The following is a 22201-nucleotide window of genomic DNA, read 5'->3' as shown; positions in this document are numbered from 1 at the left end:
TAGTGCTCATATTGCTGTGGAGATCTTCGACAGAAAGGATGAAACAAAATATAAATGTGAAATTAAATAACATGAAAATAAAATTTCCTGGAAGATTAAAACTGTGTGCCCGACCGAGACTCGAACTCGGGACCTTTGCCTTTCGCGGGCAAGTGCTCTACCGTCGAGCTACCGAAGCACGACTCACGCCCGGTACTCACAGCTTTACTTCTGCCAGTAACTCGTCTCCTACCTTCCAAACTTTACAGAAGCTCTCCTGCGAACCTTGCACAACTAGCACTCCTGAAAGAAAGGATACTGCGGAGACATGGCTTCATCTCATTCTGGAAATATTCCCCCGGCTGTGGCTAAGCCATGTCTCCGCAATATCCTTACTTTCAGGAGTGCTAGTTTCTAAAGGTTCACAGGAGAGCTTCTGTAAAGTTTGGAAGGTAGGAGACGAGATACTGGCAGAAGTAAAGCTGTGAGTACCGGGCGTGAGTCGTGCTTCGGTAACTCAGACGATAGAGCACTTGCCCGTGAAAGGCAAAGGTACCGAGTTCGAGTCTCGGTCGGGCACACAGTTTTAATCTGCCAGGAAGTTTCATATCAGCGCACACTCCGCTGCAGAGTGAAAATCTGATTCTGGGAACATGAAAATAAGTAAACTACTTTCACTGGTCACAGTGTCTTTACCCCGTCGTGCTAAGTCACATACACCATCCCACTTTGTTGACGTTGACGGAAAAAAGGTGGCGTCTAGAAACTAGTAAGTGCAAAGAACGTATAACAAAAAAGATCACTATTTCGCAACTCGTCTCAAAGCATTGTGGAAGTCATTGGTTGCCTAGATGAAGACAAAGCTGATTGTAAATATCTACAGTAATTCTTTTCTGTTAGCTTTACATAACTTAATCCTTAGTTCGCTTTTAAGTAATCTGTGCAACATGTTATAAACATTAAGTGTAATAATTATGATGCTATTAGTCAGAATTTATATGCATGGTACGGAAAAACAATTTTACCAAAACTGTAGGGCAGAATGACAGCATCAAACGGAGGAACTTGCGTATAGGAACTAGAGGTCGCAAGTGAATTTTCACGCTGTCAGTGTGAAAACAGTGATAAGTTTGAACATTTGCAACGATATGCTTACGTTAAGTCATGGCAAGTCTTTGTACAAGAGTATATTCATTTTGCATTTACTTCTACCCTTTAGGACACATTAAAAATGAAAATTGTACACATAATTGTTTTCATTTCTAGAGAAATACTGTATGGTGCGTCAGCTAAGTAAGATACACGTGGCTGTGATATTTTTAAGTTTGTCTTGCTCTCACCGTGACGACTGGTTAGCCCAAATATTTTATTTACTTGTAAATTTTCTGTCAACTACGTTTCATTTTGAGTAAAGACGTCCATATGTCATATTTCTATTACGTTCCTGTAACGCAAAAAATATGCAACGGTGACCCCTAATTCCTATACACAAATTCCTTTGTTTCATGCTGTCTTTCTGCGCTTCACTTTTGGTAAAATTATTTTTCCACACCATGTACTAATAACAAGTTATATGTTATTATTATATTACGTTAGTAGTGTGTGTGTGTGTGTTATTTTTCCATACCATGTACTAATAACAAGTAATATGTTATTATTATATTAATTATATTACGTTAGTAGTGTGTGTGTGTGTGTGTGTGTGTGTGTGTGTGTGTGTGTTGCGCAGGATTCACAGATTGTGGATGGAGTGACTGAAAGAGAGCAAATTTTGGTTATGCCAGAGCTGTGTGTTGTTTGCATTTTGTACGTGTAAGTAAAGGCTGAAGTAACACATTGATTGTGTTTAGAAAAATATATTTAAATAGTCATATTCTGAATAATATAAAGAGATACACAGGGTGTTCCCTCCCCTTCCTCCCAAAAAAAAAAAAAACAATAAACACCGATGAACCTTAGGGTGAGGTTCTTTACACAAAAATAAGAAAAAAATCTAGTAATGAAGGGCTCTAAAATGTATACATTAAGATCTATGAGCTCTTGTTCAGTGGAAGAGCTGCGTTTCGCACTAGCGAAGATGAACAAGTGCTCATAGCTTTTAAGGTACACATTTTAGAGCCCATAATTACTAGAAATTTTTGTTTTTGTGTAAGGGCCGTACCCCTAAAGCTTCTCGGTGTTTTTTGGGACACGCTATATGTATTCTCAAGGCTGCAATGGCTCCAAACTATTGATGTTGGGTTTTGTGAGTCACGCTGTTACATTTCGTGAGATCCACAACTTTACATTTGTCTGTTCTAAGAGCTAGTATCAGCATTTGCAGCAGTCTCACGCTCTGTCGACATCTGAGTAGGTGTTACTGCAGTTTTTACAGAGTAGAATTTTCTTGAAGATAACCACATCACTCGTGAGAAACGTGAGATTGCTACTAATTCTACTCATTGAGTCGTTAATGTACAACCATCCTAACAACAGTCCCATAAAACTCTCCTGCGGAATACCAGATATTACCCCGGTGTATGTAGATGACTCTCGATCTACGATAACACTCTGCATCTAGCCTGTCTACAACCATATCTACATAAAAACGACGTCACAGTCACGCAGTTCACAATTAATTACATGGCAGAGGGATCATGGAACCATCTTCAAGCCATTTCTGTACCATCACATTTCCGAGAAGCACGCGGTAGAAACGAAAACCTAAATCTATCCTTAGGATCGCTGATATCTCTTATTTTATTACAAGGATCGTCCTCCCTTTGTAGGTGGGCGAGAATAAAACATTTTCGCATTCCGAAGAGAAAGTTGGCCATTGATTTTTCGTAAAAATATCCTGCCGCGACGAAAAACACATTTATTTTAATGATTTCCATTAGAAATCCTGTATTATATTCGTGACCTCCCCCATATTTCGTGATATACAAAACCAGCTGATCTTCTTTGAATTTCCTCGATGCCCTCCGTCAATCATGTCTGATGCGAATCCCACTCTGTACTGCAGTATTGCAGAAGAGGGCGGACAAGCGTAGTGTGGGCAGACTCGTTAGTAGATCTGTTGCATCTTCTAAGTGTTCTTCAGTTACCTTTCTACACAACATTGTCAGTGTGATCGTTCCAGTTGTAAGTAGGCTGTTTAGGTTTTTTTCTTCGTAACACCACGTAGCGCTCTGTATGAAAATCACTGGCTGTGCTGTGTGCAGTCTGTGACTGGTTTGCATTGTTGTTTGCTATTGTAGTGTTGGGCAGTTGGCTGTTAACAGCGCGTAGCGTTGCGCAATTGGAGATGAGCCACCAGCAGTGGTGGATATGTGGAGAGAGATGGCGGAGTTTTGAGAGCGGATGATCTGGACTTGCGTCCATTACAGACAGTAAATTTATAAGACTGGATGTCATGAACACATACGCACACACACACACACACACACACACACACACACACACACACACACAACTTTTGAACACTGTTAAGGTAAATACATTGTTTGTTCTTTATCAAAATATTTCACTTGCTAACTGCGCCTATCAGTAGTTAGTCCCTTCAGTAGTTAGAATCTTTTATTTAGCTGGAAGTAGTGGCGCTGGCTGTATTGCAGCAGTTCGAGTAATGAAGATTTTTGTGAGGTAAGTGATTATTGTTAGTCAGGGACATTCTTTTCTATGGATTATTGAAAGTCAGATTGCGTTGCGCTAAAAAATATTGTGTGTCAGTTTAGTGTTGATCACAATAATTAAAGAGAGTAATGTCTGAGTATGTTCAGTTTTGCTCAGCTGTTTGAAAAGCAAATAATGTAAGAGGTTTATCAGCACAGTAATTCATTAATTTTTCTAAGGGGATGTGTCACAGTTTTTGGTTATACCTAATTGCAGTCCCTAAGAATGTAATTGAATTAATAGGCTTTAGATTTATGTGATTTATATTGTTACCGAAAATTAGGGGATTTCTGTTAGTATCAGTGTGGATATCATACTTATCAGTACTTAGGGTCAATTTTCAATTTTCGCACCATACAGATATCTTATGTAAATCATTTAGCAACTGGTTGAGATCATCTGACGACTTTTCAGGATGGTAAATGACAGGATCATCTGCAAACAATCCAAGAGTGTTGCCCAAATTGTCTCCTGAATCGTTTTGGTAGATTAGGAATGACAGAGGGCCTATAACAATTTGTTGGGGAACGCCAGATATCACTTCTGTTACACTCCATGACTTTAAGTCAGTTGCTAACTGCGATCTTCCTAACCCATCGGAAATGATGCTCTGGAAGCACGCTATTTGATTAGAAGTCGCTTGTGAGGATAGGTGTCAAAAGCTGAATGGAAATCTAGAAATTTGGAATCAATTTGAGATCCCCTGTCGACAGTGATCATTACTTCGTGAGGATAAAGAGCTAGATGTTTTTCACAAGAACAGTATTTTCTGAATTCATGTTAACAGTGGTTTTGGGACAGACACAGTACATATGAAACTCAATGCTGTATTGTAATGTCACATAAAATGTGAAATCAGAAAGTGTCCATCACGTCAGGATTAAAAGTTATGGCCTGTAAGTTATATAACATAGTTGAATTTATTGTATAATTTTTAAGTGATTTATGTTCGAAAGGAGTCTGATAAAAGTTAGTGCATTGACCTTTTTTGTTCTTAACTTTAATGTGAACTACTTTTTAAATGTAATATGTAACATTAGTGTATTGTACATTGTGTATTTAAACCCTCCAGTCAGATACATTTGCTTATTCTTCCTTCTATATTATCTCATGTCTTTGAATTTTCTTTTCTTTTTCAGGAAGTGGTCTGGCTAAGTTCATTCGACAGAAAAGTGTTTTGGCATTGAAAATACAGAATTAAGAAGTCAAAACGTGGATGTACAAACTATCTCGATTAATTTTGTTATATATGTGGTAAATCTCGACAAGGAAACAAAGAAAACCAATTTCTACCTTACTGAAGATGTCGTATCATTTATACTTCAAATGACAACTGGGATATCAGGATAAAAATTGGGCACCTCACTTAACTTGCACTAGGTGCAATTCTAACCTAACACAATGGTTGGAAGGAAGAAAAGAGCACTTACCATTTGGCATACCAATGATCTGGCAAGTGCCTCAAAATCATGTTGATTATTGCTACTTCTGTTTGACTAATGTAACTGGCTTTTCATCAAAGAATAAGGACAATATTAAGTACCGTAACCTGCTCTCAGCAATAAGACCTGATCCCCACTGTGAAGACCTGCCAATTCCAACTCCTCCACTAGTGTGGGAAGAAGTTCGTAATTCTGATAATGAATCTACAAACGCTGAGGAAGCACAATGTCAGTCAAGTGAAGAGGAGCACTTTCCAGAACAAAGAACACATTTAATTACGCAAGCAGACTTGAATGACCTAGTTCGTGATTTATACTTATCCAAGGAGCATGCAGAAATTTTATCTTCACGTCTTAAGGAATGGAATTTACTTCATGAAGAAACAAGAATTACTCACTTTAGCAACGTAATAAAGATCTGATGACATATTACCGGGTGGTGGACAACGTTTGTGCTTGTTGTGATGTAGTAGGATTAATGAAAGAGTTAAACATACCATACGATGCTACTGAGTGCCGCTTGTTTATTGACGCTTCCAAGACAAGTCTGAAGGCTGTACTATTGCATAATGGTATAATATGTTTCCATCTGTACGTGTAGGGTACTCTGTGACTATGAAAGAGAACTATGTGAATTTGTGGGAGATACTTGAAGCTATTAAGTACACTTAAGAAAATTGGAAAATATGTGGTGATCTTAGGGTGACTGGTTTACTAACTGGTCTCCAAAGTAGTTTCGCAAAGTATTGCTGTTTCCCTTGTCTTTGGGACAGCCGTGCAACAGATAAGCATTACAGAGTTAAACAGTGACTACCACTAGAGAAATTGGTTCCAGGGTGAGAAATATGAAATATGTACTTTTGATGGATTCTCAAAATGTTTTTCTTCCCCCAATGCATATTAAGCTCTGCCTTATGAAGAATTTTGTCAAGGGAAGGACAAATATGATAATGGTTTCATGTATCTACGTGAAGTGTTCCCTGAATTAAGTGACGCCAAACTAAAAGAGGGAATTTTTATCGGGCCACAAATTAGGGAGTTAATGCATGATAAGAACTTCGAAGAAAAATTAAGTCAGTTAGAACTTGCAGCCTGGCGTTCTTTTAAGGATGTCGTTCAAGGTTACCTAAGGAATACACTCCTGGAAATGGAAAAAAGAACACATTGACACCGGTGTGTCAGACCCACCATACTTGCTCCGGACACTGCGAGAGGGCTGTACAAGCAATGATCACACGCACGGCACAGCGGACACACCAGGAACCGCGGTGTTGGCCGTCGAATGGCGCTAGCTGCGCAGCATTTGTGCACCGCCGCCGTCAGTGTCAGCCAGTTTGCCGTGGCATACGGAGCTCCATCGCAGTCTTTAACACTGGTAGCATGCCGCGACAGCGTGGACGTGAACCGTATGTGCAGTTGACGGACTTTGAGCGAGGGCGTATAGTGGGCATGCGGGAGGCCGGGTGGACGTACCGCCGAATTGCTCAACACGTGGGGCGTGAGGTCTCCACAGTACATCGATGTTGTCGCCAGTGGTCGGCGGAAGGTGCACGTGCCCGTCGACCTGGGACCGGACCGCAGCGACGCACGGATGCACGCCAAGACCGTAGGATCCTACGCAGTGGCGTAGGGGACCGCACCGCCACTTCCCAGCAAATTAGGGACACTGTTGCTCCTGGGGTATCGGCGAGGACCTTTCGCAACCGTCTCCATGAAGCTGGGCTACGGTCCCGCACACCGTTAGGCCGTCTTCCGCTCACGCCCCAACATCGTGCAGCCCGCCTCCAGTTGTGTCGCGACAGGCGTGAATGGAGGGACGAATGGAGACGTGTCGTCTTCAGCGATGAGAGTCGCTTCTGCCTTGGTGCCAATGATGGTCGTATGCGTGTTTGGCGCCGTGCAGGTGAGCGCCACAATCAGGACTGCATACGACCGAGGCACACAGGGCCAACACCCGGCATCATGGTGTGGGGAGCGATCTCCTACACTGGCCATACACCTCTGGTGATCGTCGAGGGGACACTGAATAGTGCACGGTACATCCAAACCGTCATCGAACCCATCGTTCTACCATTCCTAGACCGGCAAGGGAACTTGCTGTTCCAACAGGACAATGCACGTCCGCATGTATCCCGTGCCACCCAACGTGCTCTAGAAGGTGTAAGTCAACTACCCTGGCCAGCAAGATCTCCGGATCTGTCCCCCATTGAGCATGTTTGGGACTGGATGAAGCGTCGTCTCACGCGGTCTGCACGTCCAGCACGAACGCTGGTCCAACTGAGGCGCCAGGTGGAAATGGCATGGCAAGCCGTTCCACAGGAGTACATCCAGCATCTCTACGATCGTCTCCATGGGAGAATAGCAGCCTGCATTGCTGCGAAAGGTGGATATACACTGTACTACTGCTGACATTGTGCATGCTCTGTTGCCTGTGTCTATGTGCCTGTGGTTCTGTCAGTGTGATCATGTGATGTATCTGACCCCAGGAATGTGTCAATAAAGTTTCCCCTTCCTGGGACAATGAATTCACGGTGTTCTTATTTCAATTTCCAGGAGTGTACAAGAGCATAAAACAGTGACATATTTGTGGGAACTCTTTTACAGAACTACCAAAATCTTCTATGCAGAATGTCACTAAAAATGCACTTCCTTCATTCTAATTTAGATTTCTTCCCTACCAATTTGGTAGTGGTTAGTGACGGACACGGAGAAAGGTACCATCAGGACATTTTGCGATTGGAAAGCCGATATAAAGTTAGATGGAACCCTTCAATGTTAAATGACTACTGTTGTTTTTTGAAGCGGGAAGAATGTATATCAAAAGGTTCAAATGAGTATGAAGTCCAAAGGGACAAAACTCTGAGATCATGGGGACCTAGACTTACACACTGTTTAAACTAACTTAGGCTAAGAACAACACCCACACCCATGCCCGAGGGAGGACTCGAACCTCCGGTGGGAGGGGCCGCGCAGTCCGTGGCATGGCGCCCTAAACCGCGAGGCCACTCCGCGTGGCGGATATGTATCTCACAGAAGGAAGTTCTCATCAAAAGGACTCACCCCTCCACTATCAACATCATCATCGAGCAAATGAATGTTGCAGTTTTTGTTGTAAAAATGTACATTAGGCCCAGGACACCAGTAAGATAGTTTTTTGCGTTAAGTATGTTATATATAGTCTAAATTTAGTGTCGACCACCCTAGTTTCTGTTTTTAGATATATACATTTAAAAACCTCCGTAACAAAAAATAGGAGGGTGATTGTGAAAACCTAATTTCATTTTCAGATTCAGCAAGTCAAAGTTAGTTAGTTCCACTGCGTTCCATCTCTGTACGTGAAAAAAAAAGTATTTTTGTTGTAGTGTTATCTTCTTCGAGGCAATCCGTAATTTTCGAACACAGTATAAGTTCCAAAATCCTACCGCAAATCGACGTTAGTGATATCGGTCTGTAATGCTCTTATATCATTTTAGGAGTATTGGTATATTATGTGCAACTTTACAATCTTCAGTCATGAAATTTTTGACGTCGTCGCACTAGATACCCACAGGAAGTATTTCTTTTAGAAGGCGTCTGTGCAATCGAAAGCTTTTCAATAAGAATGCCAGTGTGAAAATAATCACTGGGAGTCATGTCGGCCTAATATGGCAGATGTAGAAGCTGATTTTGCGACAACCAGCTGAATGTAAGGATGCATGATTGTGTAGTGAGAGAACTGTATTATTTGGAAATTGTGGTCGTTCAGCTCGAATAACATTCTCTCAGAGTATTCCATTTGGAAGCTTAACACTGCTTGATGACGGCATTGCCTTTGAGATAGCAGCCTATGGGTACTATAACACCGCCGGTCGGGGTGGCCGAGCGGTTCTAGGCGCTACAGTCTGGAACCGCGCGACCGCTACGGTCGCAGGTTCGAATCCTGCCTCGGGCATGGATGTGTGTGTTGTTCTTAGGTTAGTTAGGTTTAAGTAGTTCTAAGTTCTAGGGGACTAATGACCTCAGAAGTTAAGTCCCATAGTGCTCAGAGCCATTTGATTTAGTACTATAACAAGACAAATATCCTTTACTTCACGCCTATGGTCACAATTATTTTTTTGTCATGAAACTATCGGTTTCGGTCTGTAACATGTCCTAATATACTGGAGCCATAGTGGCATCGTCAAATGTTAAAGACCAAATCAGTGCCAGTTTAACATTTGACGATGCCACTATGGCTCCTGTATAATAGGGCATCTTTTTATAAAACTGATCTGAAGATGGTCGCTATAGACCGGAAACGGTAGTCCGACGAAAAAAAAGCCTTAAGTAAAGGAAATTTATTCTATATTCGGGTCAGTGTTGAATTCGCGACCATGTCGCAGCTCGCGTAATAAGATAATCAAAAGAAAACGTAGCCTTGTGTTTTTCTTTTCGGGAATTGCTTTTGCTTTTCTTTTTTGTCATCTACTGCTGCTTCGACTGCTCTTTCGTTTCTAGCGCTTAACGATAAAACTATATACAGGCTACTCTTATGGAGCGTCGGAGGAAATACCCGAAGATTCCATGTAAGTAAATCTATCCCCTTTGGATCAATGTTTATTCCAATAGACTTTGATTACCGGTTAACAGATGTTTCAATCAATCAAGAGAAATCTCTGTCACATCAGAAACCTCGTGTAAAATGTGGCGGAAACGGTCTAGTGAGACTTTTGAAATCTCTCTGAGCTGACGTATCTTCAGCTATCAAAGAGTACAAAATATCAATATCTGTACTTCGCCGGCCGGGGTGGCCGATCGGTTCTAGGCGCTACACTCTGGAACCGCGCGACCGCTGCGGTCGCAGGTTCGAATCATGCCTCGGGCATGGATGTGTGTGATGTCCTTAGGTTAGTTAGGTTTAAGTAGTTCTAAGTTATAGGGGACTGATGACCTCAGAAGTTAAGTTCCACAGTGCTCAGAGCCATTTGAACCATCCACTGTACTTCCGTGTTACCACTACAAGTTATGGCAGCCAACATTCTCCAGGAATTCGCCAAAAACTCAAACGTTTCCGTTGCATTTCCACTGCACGTAGGGCGACTCATCTCTGCAGACCACTCACTTTCATTCATAAGCGGCTTCTGAACCACCGGACTTCAAGTAGTACAGTGTTAAAGTTACCGATCTCTAAAGGTTTCTACAGTTGAAAGTAGTTTTTATGCATGCAGTCAGAATGTGCTTAATTCATTAGATTACAAACTACATCCTGTGAGCTCTCAGACACATTTGACTGTTTAAATCAACAACATCTTTTTCAGCAAAATGATAATATTATACTCTAACAAGAAACTCTGGAAAATGTTTGATGACATGTACTTCTAACTTTTAACAAAGTGAGTTAAAAAGATAGAATATTATATTAAGTTATCGATCTTTTTTCGGCTAGGTTCTTACTACATGTTGTGGCTCACAAGATTGACTATAGGGGCCTTGCATTTTCTTCTGTATTCTGCTGGCTTTTGTTCAGTAACATTATCTAACGTTTAAGCTTGGCGTGTTTGCAGGCGCTTCAACACTATATTAAACAACAACTCAGCATGGGTTAGAACGTGTTATTAATGAAATTTTCATGGACATTTATAAATCGTTTCTGTCTAGTTTGTTGTCAATTGACTTTTGAAAGCTCACTAATCTAGTTCAAAACAAGTAAAAGTTTCCATCCAATGATGCATAAAATCTGAGGACAAGCACACAGAAAATTCTTAGAATTGCGACTTTTAAGTACATTGCGTTGGGAGAAAAATGTTATAGTACGGCTGCAGTTCAAATGGTCCAAATGGCTCTGAGCACTATGGGACTTAACTTCTGAGGTCATCAGTCCCATAGAACTTAGAACTACTTAAACCTAACCAACCTAAGGACATCACACACATCCATGCCAGAGGCAGGATTCGAACCTACGACCGTAGCGGTCGCGCGGTTCCAGACTGTAGCGCTTAGAACCGCTCGGCTACTCAGGCCGGCTACAAGATATCAGGTAAAAGCTTCACGAACAGAGATATCCCAAGCGAACGTCCGCAGGTTCTTCCTATAGCAAATGTCACATGCGCCCTTGACAGAAAGTACCCATGATACCTACGTCGAAACGGACCGAAAGTGTACCCATCACGGGTGTCCTCTTCAGACTCGTTTGGATGGCGTATGTGCTATTTGCTGATGCAGTTTGCATGTTCGGAAGCTTCCTTCGCAATCAGAGATTGGAGAACGTCTAAAGGGAGGGAATGTGAGTCGTTTAGGCCAGTGCCCTAGGCTCCCCGCACCCAGCAGCGACTTGCCACCAGCGTCGGCCGACCGCCACAGCGGTAGCCTGTGTCTTGTCCCCGTGACTGACCCGCATGAGGGTTACAACAGGTGGCCTGCATGACAGGAAGTGTCGCGGACGTTAAAACTGCATCTGTTGCTTTTCCCAGCCATAATGCAGCTTGGAAATACAGCCTTTGCGTACCTCCACCCACAGAGAGGATGTGCTTATTCCGACAAAGGAGAAAATTATGGTATATTAGGAAGTACTTTTCAGTGGTTATTAGGACACTTATCTTACTCATTCAACGCTGTTTGCTGACGTGCCGGCGCATTAGCGCGCCCAGGGGCCCATCGCAGTACACGCTTCCTTTAACAAGTACATGCGAGGAAGTACCACGTACCTGTTAACAATTTACGTACGAGATACAGCTATCATTGTACAAGTAAAAACTGCGCTTTTACAGCGCGATAACTATGTGGCACATCATTTGCTTTAACAGTGCACACATTTCATGCGTACATCACTCTTCGAAACAACGAGGAAATCGGCAAAGTTATCGTATTTACTTTGGCTGGTAACATTAAGGCTTCAGGTACGCTGTTATAACTTACCAGACGTCCTTTGGGATAATGCTAAAGATAACATTATAGTGTGTGTAGAAAATGAGTTCCAACTGCATAATAATAGTAACGTTTACGGAAACGTTCAGGGGGTAGGTGAAACAATTGTGTTATCTCGGTAGTATAATCACAGTAGTAAGAGATGTTTAATGGAAGTGAATAGAAGGATTGCATTGACATTATAACTAAGAAAAACATATTAACCAGCAAAAATACGAGTACAGAAGTCAGAAAATCCGCTGCGAAATATTTTTAGGCAGTGTACCGCTCTATGGTAGTGGAAGTTGGACTTTCGGTAAATTGGGAAGGAATCGACATGTAGCTGCTGAAATGTGGATGTGACGGAAAATAACAAAAACCAGTTGGACGGGAAAAACCAAGCTGGAAACCTTACGGAAAGTAAACAGAGATAGAAGAGCATTAAAGGAAATCTAAAGGAAAAAAAAATAAAACTCATTGAAAATTTCAGCAGACAAAACACCGATATTATCAATTTTCTTGAAAGGAAAGTGCTGGGACAGAAAGGAAGAATGGGGCCTAGGATGAAGTATTTGGTAGTAATATAGAGGAGTAAAGGATGTGTCAATTACACAGATATGAAGGGAACATTCAAACACAGAACAGAGTGGTTGCATGGAGAAGGCATTCGCCTTTACAGCATAGAAGTATCCATTCTCATTAACGTTACTTCAAGTACGGTTAGCATAAAAAAACGTTCCTGTTGAATGGCAGTAATGACATTGTAACGGAAATGCATGACAGTAGTACTGAAGAAATTAAATCTGGACAAGAAGTCGGCGCGACCGCGGTGGCCGAGCGCTTCTGGGCGTTTCAGTCCGCAACCGCGCGACTCCTACAGTCACAGGTTCGAATCCTGCCTCAGCCATGGATGAATGTGATGTCCTTAAGTTAGTTAGGTTTAAGTATTTCTACGTTCTAGAGGACTGATGACCTCAAATGTTAAGTCCCATAGTGCTCAGAGCCATTTGAACCAAGAAGTCGGCTGGTGTAGGGTAGAGTTAGAAATAATACAGTAAAGTTATCAGACGAAATTGGAGAAAATAAAAACCACATAGATAACGATGAAGAAAGCTGGGGGTGTGTTGGCATTGTATAGCAGATATTCGTTTACTGTTGGACAGGAGGAAGGTAACTGAAATTGACAGATGTCAATGCTAACGGAAAAAGCGCTAGTTTCCCCTTCATTTCAGTGTAATCGTGGATCGAAAGCAAATTATTAGATATTTATTATCAATATCGTGAGGCTGATATGGCGAACCAGATGGTGAAAGTAGAGCCAAAATGTTCGAGTCTCACATTTTGTATTTTAGTTACGCATTCATGATAGATACCTCATGCAGAAGAAGATGTAGTATTACCTCCAGCTTCTAAGAAATGGATGAAGAAAGAAGAGTGTGTGGTAAACTGGTTCACATTGGATGCCATATCCTTCCTATGCCACGATGTACAAGGTACGTCTGAAATGTTTCGTGAATGGTCTCAGAAAATAAAGGGAACTAGAGTTCCAAACAAAATACTACTGGTCTTTTAACTAATCACCATTAGCTACAACACGCTTATGACCTAGGCTGTAAAACTGTTGGAAACGGTCAGCAAACGCTATTCGTGGAGTCACTCAAAGCATTGTGGTCAAGCGTTACTGGCAACCCGCATCGTTGCAGGAGATGAGACCTGGCGCTACCATCAGGACCCGGGGACCAAGAGACAGTCAAGGACATGGTTTTCATCGTCTTCACAGCCTCCTCAAAAAAATGGCTGACATAATCCAAGCTTAAGACGACGTTGATCGACTTTTTGGACACGAAGGCTTAATGCATCATGAACTTCTACCCGAAAGAGGGGGGGAAGACTACGAAAACCATGACACTGACTGTCGCTTGGCCTCTGGATCGCACTGGTAGCCTAGCTCTCATTTCTTGTATTGATGGCGGATTTCCAACAACGTGTGACCACGGTTGTAAGAGGTCCATAATTAGAGAACTTGTTGCTAGCGCACTCGAGCTGATGTAATTTCGATGTATTGCTCATGCGCTGCCTGCGATATGTAAGCTAGAAGAGAATCTGATACCAAAGAGTAGCATTGACTGCAGTAGTAACTGTAGCAGTAGCAGTTAGTTGTTGGTAGCGAGCAGTCTGGTCTGGTGTATCGTGTTGGCTGGGCCGATCGTGTGCAGCGATGGCAGAGCCTGAGCGTTATAGGCTAAGGTAAAAGCAGCCTCGCGCATGTGTAGTATTGTTACATCAAGTCGCATGTAAATGTTTAAAAAAAATCTGTTAATAATAATCTTTCTGAAAAAAGTAACTTTTGACATTTATCGCAATTTAAAGAATTCACTAATTTCTCCAATCCTTGGCAATCCCGATTATTGAAAAGAAAAGTCAGTTCTTTCCTTTTTTATGAGACAAGTCTATCGGCCAGCATTGCACTGCGCCAGGACAATTTCTTATAGGAGCAGATATATACGCGTTATCCGGCGACCTAATTAAGGTAAGATTTTTCAGCTTATTCAGAATGATGTATCAGGGCCATGACGCAGCATTGCTGACGTCCAAAATTTACCAGGTTAACTTGACTGTCAATTATTGAAAGGTTATAGGTTTGTCACATCGTATTATATTTTCACTGTTGGGAAGTTACGCTAAATGAGAATATTATTCATATTATTTTATATTTTGTGGGGAGGTTACACTTGGCGACAACCGGCCAGGATCGTATTTTTGTGAATTTCTGAGAAGTGGTCAGCTATATATGTGCTCTTATTTACTTAAAATTAAAAGTAGTTTGCATCTGGCGCAACGCATTTACTAATTTGTCACTTTTTCTTTCACAGATCATCGGCAATTTATTGCTCTTTGTTGTAACTGTATTTATTCCATTTTTGCTTTGTCTTTGTTTGATTTTGTGCTTAACTTCGAGTTGTGAAAATGCCGCGCAAAACTGCTAACAGTGCATCGCGATGTGCAAGGAGTGAAAAAGCTGACTCGAATAATTTGACCGATAATACTAGCGATACTCAGTGTAAAAGTGATAATCCTCTAATTACAGATAATCAGTGTGTGCCGATCACTAGTAATGATTTTGATGCTAATGATGAGCAAACAAATTCAATTGTGTCCTCTGTTAATTTAATGACAATTGATGACGCGGCACTTTCCGTTACAATGAACGCTGTCCAGTTTGACACGCCTGATTTGCAAAATTTACGTAGCGAACAGATAATTGTTTGTAACGAAGGTGAACAACATACACAAAACACGTCACATTTATTTGATTCCGCTCCTGTGGCCAACAGTGCACATCCGATTAGCGAACCTTTTCGTGAATCAGGCAATGACCAAATGGTTATTCAAAACGTGTCACATGCAGATACACCATCACACATCATAGAAAATAGATGGATCAAGTTATGGCAGTATTGCTACAACTTGATGAAAAACTCAGACAGTCGAATGAAAAACAAGACGACAATTTCAAACGACTTAATGAATGGAACAAACAACTTAATGAAAAACAAGACGACAATTTCAAACGACTTAATGAATCGAACAAACAACTTAATGAAAAACTAGACAACAATTCCAAACAGATTAATGAAAAACTTGACACCTCTACTGAACAGCTTACTGAACGGATTACAGCCGTTGCCGAGCAGTGTAATGAAACTAAAAAACAATTACGTGAGGAAATTAAGGCTTGTGCTAGGAATAGTATTGAAGAAATTAGATCTGTGGCACAAGAATTAAGTAATACACATGCAGCCACAACTAAATTACTTAGAGAAGAAATTAATGCAGTCGCTAAACAATGTTCTGAAAAAGCAACACAGTTACGTGACGAGTTTAAATTAATGTTAGCAGAACTTTCACGCACACTGGATGCGAGAGTAGACAAAAAATTCGAACAACAGAGCAGCCTAATTGACGAACGTTTTAATCACCACCTACAAAACAGTGAAACGCGTTACCGTAAATTCATACAGGAACAGAACAAAGTAAAGAAACAAGTCATGGAAACAATTACTGCACAGAGACAGGAAGATAAGCGTAAATTATTTACGAAAGCAAAAACATACGTAGACAATAACATTGCTACAGTATCAGACGAAATCAATACTATTAAACAGTTGAACACCGAATTGCATGATGAAATCTCCGATCTTAAAACAAAAACAGACACACACAAAGTAAACTTTCAGACAGTGACCAACAGACTTGAACAACTGGAATTAATACAGGATCCCGATGCCATTAAAGCAGACGTTAAGAAATTGAACAAAACTACCAGTAAAATCAAAAAAAAAATTAATGCTTGTGACACTAAAAATGATGATCAGGTTAAAGCATTGACTGAAAAATTTGATGAATTGGCCAGTCGTATTGACGTTATAGAAAATAACAATGACGCCAAATCAGACGATACGTCACCAGTTTCGTTTAATCAAACACCCGAATTCCAAAATTTACAGCAGACGATTAGTGAGATAGGTTCGTCCAATAATACATTACGTAGAAAACTGTCATCATTACAACACGAATTGACGGAGATGAAAAATATTTCAGCCTTTAACACATCACAGCATACGCCACTTTCCGAACATTTCTCACACTCACACAGCCAGTACAATTTAGGTAATTTACAGAGAGTACGTGACTTAGATTCCGAACAGTCACAGACAAACAGATTATCATACAGTCCTGAACCTGTTCAGACATTCAGCGACGAAAATTTTAATTACAAGCATTTTCTGTCAGTTAGGAAATTTAAGGTATTTAATAATGACAGAACACAGATTCACGCTTTGGACTGGATACGACAATTTGCTTTTGTATTTTCATCAGCTTGGCCTTTAATGCAGAAACTAGAATTGGACTGGATACAACAATTTGCTTTTGAATTCTCACCGACGTTGCCTGTAATACAGAAACTAAAATTTATTTGCAGCGCGTAAGTGACCTCAGGGGATTCATTACACTTCGATGAATATGTGCCGTAGCGTGCACAGGGCCCCGAGCCGTAGTAGTGCTATTTCATCTTTAGTTTTCTGCACTGCTGCCTTCTCTTTTACTATCCTTTATATCTATCAAAACAGCTCTTCAACTATTGATCTATCTAGAATTAGGAATGAGTAAAGAAAACCAGATATGACAAGTTTTACGGAAAGTGACAATTTTCATTAGATACTGCTGAAATGACAAGAACTACCAGCGTAATTTTAATAACAGACAAAATGTTATTCATCGGTATGTATAAAATTTTCAGCAATCGCAAACATATTTTGGCAACAGAAGAGAGTTTTCACCGCAACAGCATCAAAACCAGCCGGTTAGCATACCAAACCAACAATGTAGTCTGCAAGGTCAACCAAGCTGTAATGTTTCGCCGCCTACACATATAGCGTCGGCTCCACCAAATAGTAACGCACAGCAACAAAGAAATCACTACGTACAGAATACGCATCATTTCAACTCCTGTCGCAATGCGCCGTATAGCAATGATTATTGTAACAAACGTAAAAGTAATGAGCACAGTTTTCAGCGTAACAGTCGGTCTTACCAGTAGCATAATCAACCACAACAACAGATTATCATGAATGAACAAGACAGTCGGTATCATCCCGAACCTAATACGTCAGGAAGAAATAACAGAATAGTACAAATAGTCGAGAAGCCACAGCATCTTCCCGCAGATAACAGCACGTCAGATAGAATTTGACTAGATACAGCACAGATTGAACCTTCCAGCGATGTAAGCAATACTTTTGACACACAGACTCTTGTTCACGAAAATGTTATTACTTTTGACGACATCCGAGACACTCTTTTGCATGAAAAACCAGTTATTCAAAAAACCATTTACCACACTGTCATTTAAGTAAAGATTGGATCATCCACATTTTCGGCAGTAATCGACTCTGGATCACCTATGTCAGTTATAAATGAAGAAACTTTCAACGCTTGTAACAAAGAGAATACTTATCCTACATTACCATTAGGCAAAACTAAAGTAAAAGGAGCAGTATCTGGTAAAGGAGTAGATGTAAAATTACAGACACACTTATCATTTTGTATTGCAGGTCATACGTTCCACTCAAATTTTTGGAATGTTCCCTTATTGACAACAGACGTTATTTTAGGTACGAATTTTTTGGTACAACACGACGCAATTATTGACTTTCAAAATTCCTATTTAATGTTAAAGGATGAAAATGTACAACTGCCATTAGATTTTCAGCACTCTTTATTTGCAGAAGAACAAACAATTGATCGGACAGAGGTCATTTCTGCATCACGTAACATAAACTGGCATTCCACATTGTTCACAAATACGTATTTTCACAACTACAATATACCAGACGAAGCCGACTATGACGTTATGCAAATGATTTCTGATAAAGTTAAACAGAGCACCGCAAATACAGACGACGAACGTACGCAACTACGCAAAATTCTTTTACAGCAAGCTCCAGTTTTTGACAACATCCCTGGTATTATGTCCGGTTTCATGTATGAATTTCAAGTTAAACAGCACGACACGTTTAAAGCCAAACATTATCCCATTCCGTATACTCACAGAGAAGAGGTTAAGAAAGAATTGCAAGCTATGCTTGACCAAGGTATTTTTGAACCAGCAGTTAGTCCGTACATAAACCCGCTCCATATTGTTAAGAAAAAGGATGGCTCACTTCGACTCGTACTTGATTCGCGTCATGTCAACGACATTATTATTAATGAAACAGATCGCCCACAGACACTAGAAGAACTGCTACCGAAATTTCATGGTACTGCTGTTTATTCCACATTAGATTTGAGATCGGGATTTTGGCAAATTCAGCTCCATCCGAACTGCAGAAAGTACACAGCATTTCTCTGTTTTGGTGACTGTTATCAATTTTGCAAATTACCGTTCGGTTTAACAATTTCTTCAGCAGCTTTTATTCGCGGGTTGAATAGTATACTTCTGACAGAACTTAAAGACAGAATCACAACGTATGTAGACGACTTCTTATTGCAGAAGCTAACTGGTCTGAACACAATTTGATTCTGGAACAACTGTTGCAAACTTTTCGTGCACAAGGACTCACAGTTAATCTTAACAAATCGCACTTTGGCAGAACTTCCATAAAATTTCTTGGACATGTAATTTCAGCAGAAGGCATTGCGCCTGACCCGGAAAAACTTCAAGCATTACGTGACATTACTGTTCCAACGACGAAGAAACAATTACGCAGCTTTCTGGGTTTAATTAACTTTTTCCGTAAATTTATTCATTACTCTGCTTTAGACACCCCTAGATTATGCCAACTGACGGGTAAAAACACTATTTGGTCCTGGGATAGCCAAGCGCAATCTGAGTTTGTTAATTTGAAACAAGCTTTGTTGAACGCACCACTTTTATCACACCCAGATCTCACTAGAAATTTTTCTATTGCCACCGACAGTTCTAACACAGCTTTAGGCGTACACATTTTTCAGGAAATTAAAGAAGACGGTGATACAGTAATTAAAAACATCGCTTTTGCAAGTCGCGTTCTGTCACCTGCTGAACACAATTATTCTGTTACAGAACCTGAAACATTATGTGTTGTATGGGCATTTACCCGATTTAGGCATTTTCTTTATGGAAGACATACTACCGTTTACACAGACCATAGAGCTATCCATTTTTTACTTTCCGCTAAATTTACACATGACAGATCAAGCAGATGGAAACTTTATTTACAGGAATTTAATTTTACAATTGTTCACATTCCCGGTACACAAAATATTGTAGCAGACGCACTATCCCGTTCTCTCTGCAACAGTCAGCAAGACATCGCAACCAACTTCTGCCAAACAAATTCTAGCCTCATGTGTATTCAACTAGTCGCATTTGAAAACTTCATTTCATCGTCATTACGAGACATAGCACAAGAGCAGAGCAAAGACAACGTGTGGAAAGAAATTAAACGCCTTTGGCAAGATAAAAATAATGTTACCATTAGAAACCATTATACTGTACGCAAGAATATTCTGTTCCGCCGCTCTCACCCTGACGGCAACAACTGGTTACTATGCATTCCTGACAAACTTGTTAACAAATTAATTTGGTATATTCATTTAAGTTACACATTATGGAGCCAGAAAATGTTTCCTTATACTGAGACAGAACTGTTATTTTGCCAACATGGAGAAACGTATTCGACGAGTTTTAGCGTCATGTAAAATCTGCCAGAAAGCTAAATCAGACACGACTTGTCATATTCCTCCGTTACATCCCATTGTACCTGTTAAATTGAGACACATGGCCGCTGTAGATATTTTTGGACCGATTCCCAGAACTAATAGAGGTTTTTGCTACATCTTCGTCGCTGTTGAACTCACTTCGAAATTTGTTACCTTCACTCCGTTACGCAAAGCTACTGCTAAATCTATTTCGAATGCATTTGTAAAACATTTTTTATTTCATGTAGGGCATGTATTGAAAGTAATTTCCGACAATGGACCACAATTTCGATCTGCGATATGGACACGTATGTTACGAGCTAGAAACATTTCTCCGATCTATATATCCAAGTATCACGCTTCTTCGAACCCTTGTGAACGACTGATGAAAGAAATTGGTAAACTGTGTAGAATATACTTCCATAAAAGACATATTGATTTGGATACACACATACTCTCATTCCAGGATGTAATTAACTCCATACCAAATGAATCCACTATGCTATCTCCGACTGTTATATTGAAAAATGTTGACCACCTAACAAAATTAAAGAATTAGTGTCCTTTCCTACATCTCGTCGACTACGCCACCATGAAATAATTGAGATTGCGCTCAACAACATCAAACGTGCCGCAGAGCGCCGGAGAAAACAACAAAAACAGGTTTGTACACGCCGTGACTTTCACACTGGACAGAAGATATTAGTACACACACACTATTTATCCAACAGAGGAAAGAGTAGATGCAGTAAATTTGAACGTCTATCGCAGGTCCATACGGAATTCGCAGCATTCCTCATCCCAATGTGGTACATGTTGAAACTTTGAGAACCAGAAAAAGCAAGGGCAATCACCATATTTCCAATATTAAACCCTTTATTGAATGAACATACTTTATGATTTATCACACTGTACCACCATTTCCTGATATTTATATGACCACCAATTATATTTATGTGACTATTTACTGATGATTAACATATTTTTTCCTGGCAAGGGCCCGGCAAGGTAAGGTTAGCAGGTCGCTTTTCTTGTCGTAATATATCAGACCGTGCACATTTTCGATTTTGTTTGTTTTACTATCGAAAGTAGAATTTTTGCCTGTATGCACTATGAAATGTTTAAGATGTAACAAACACCAGTTGACATTGACATTTTGCATTATGTTATCTCAACATCTTGACTATTTTACATTTTTTACCACTACATTATGATACTGTGTGTACATTTTTGCACTTGGAAACTGAATATGTTTTTGACCTAAAGTGTTTTCTGTCATGCTATGCTGTATGCTTAATTATATTACTAGAAACAAGTTTTTATTTAATGGGTATATGAATGAAATGCAAGATATTAATCCATATTCATCATTTTTCAGAAAGCAATACCGTGTCTGAGAAATGAATTAAACAACCACAGTGGTTTACTATGAAATGGAAATTTTACCATCAGAATGAAGGAAAGAAAATGCAATATCTTGTTATGAAGAGTAAATGGATCAGAATTAACAAGCATTAACCAGAATATACTATACACATCGTATGATAGCAGACTTGACTAATTATTTTTCTTTCAGAATACAAGGCGATTGATGCAGACCTTCAGACAGAACTACATATGTTAATTTTAGTGATGAAATATGCTAGAAGTAAGAAACTCAATACTATATGAAGTAATGAATGATAATGAATAATTGTATGAAGTAAATGGTAATATGAATATGTATAATGAAATGTCTATTTTTTGCAGATGGTAATAAATGATGATGAATAGTTATATGAAGAATGTGCTAATACGAATAATGAAGTTTTTGTTTGCAGGTGATTATAGTAATGAAGTTATGATAATATGAATAATGAAGTTTTTCTTTGCAGATGATGATAATATTTACTGTTAGTTAAGAAATGCTATGTAGTTATTTAAGTATTTGTTGCAGTTCCTTTTGACAGTATGTCTTATGTCGCATAGTATAATGACTGAATGTTTTGGAAAAGACAGCTAGAGTACATACATATTAAGTA

The sequence above is a fragment of the Schistocerca gregaria genome, chromosome 5 (assembly GCF_023897955.1).
Source record: "Schistocerca gregaria isolate iqSchGreg1 chromosome 5, iqSchGreg1.2, whole genome shotgun sequence".
In the NCBI taxonomy this organism is placed as follows: Eukaryota; Metazoa; Arthropoda; class Insecta; order Orthoptera; family Acrididae; genus Schistocerca; species Schistocerca gregaria.
The sequence above is the reverse complement of the archived record's forward strand: the minus strand, read 5'-3'. Positions refer to the sequence as shown.